The sequence below is a fragment of the Morone saxatilis genome, unplaced genomic scaffold (genome assembly GCF_004916995.1).
Source record: "Morone saxatilis isolate NCDOM2014 unplaced genomic scaffold, NCSU_SB_2.0 Contig20, whole genome shotgun sequence".
Classification (NCBI taxonomy): Eukaryota; Metazoa; Chordata; class Actinopteri; family Moronidae; genus Morone; species Morone saxatilis.
Window position 1 is genome coordinate 239,591 of NW_023339763.1, and position 900 is coordinate 240,490.

General features: G+C 46.0%; 1 non-coding gene across 1 annotated transcript; it reads left to right on the top strand.

Moving 5' to 3' along the window:
* Positions 1-784: 784 nt before the first annotated feature.
* On the top strand, positions 785-866 carry trnas-uga. The gene has a single exon. It is a non-coding gene; the product is annotated as a tRNA-Ser (tRNA).
* Positions 867-900: the final 34 nt, after the last annotated feature.

Below are 900 nucleotides of genomic sequence, written 5' to 3' on the forward strand. Positions count from 1 at the left end.
CGCTCTACCACTGAGCTACATCCCCACACAGTGCACGAGAGCGGCCGGCAGTCAATACTTAACTGTAACAGTGACGAAATGTGACGCTTTTAATAATATTATATATTTTATTTAACATGAGAAATTTACAACACGTTATTATAGTTTAACGAGCGTTCAGGAGAACAGAAAACAGACTCAGTTTAACGGATACAATCAAACAGACTCCGGATGGACACTGAAACCATTTTACCGCCGGTTCTGTGCGCGGGCTCGGGCTGCCCTCCAGCGGCACACCGCGGGAAATACAAGATTAGTTCAAACTGAGTTCTGAACGTTTAAATGTCTGTTTTACCTTGTGGCAACTTGTCTAATGTGAGTATAAGATTATTTCCTTTCTCCTCCATGTGGCTCTCTGCTCTGTTCCCCACTGGCTGTATGGAGGAGACCCGGACTGGATCCAGCTACACATTGTGGGTTGAAACATTTACCCGACGGAATTAAGAGAATGTATGAATGAATGAATGAATGAATGCAGCACTCTGTTGTAGAGCTGTATGTGGCAGTAGTCCGTAATGCAAATAGTATATTACTACAGTGTTTTTGTAGTTGAGCTTCTGGCCACCGGCGGCAGCATTGAGCTGTAAAACTGCAGCAGGACGACGCTGAGAAACAATGCGCCATCTTGGCCTGTTTATGTTCCTTCACAACCACCTCACATCGACGGGAACACTTCAGAACAGCGGCTGAGACTTCAGATAGAACAATGGAACAAATAGAATGGTGATGTTGTAGGGTGACGTAAGCTGTGATGGCCGAGTGGTTAAGGCGTTGGACTTGAAATCCAATGGGGTTTCCCCGCGTAGGTTCGAACCCTACTCACAGCGTTTAGCCAAGCACAGAACCCCCGAATGTTCTCAG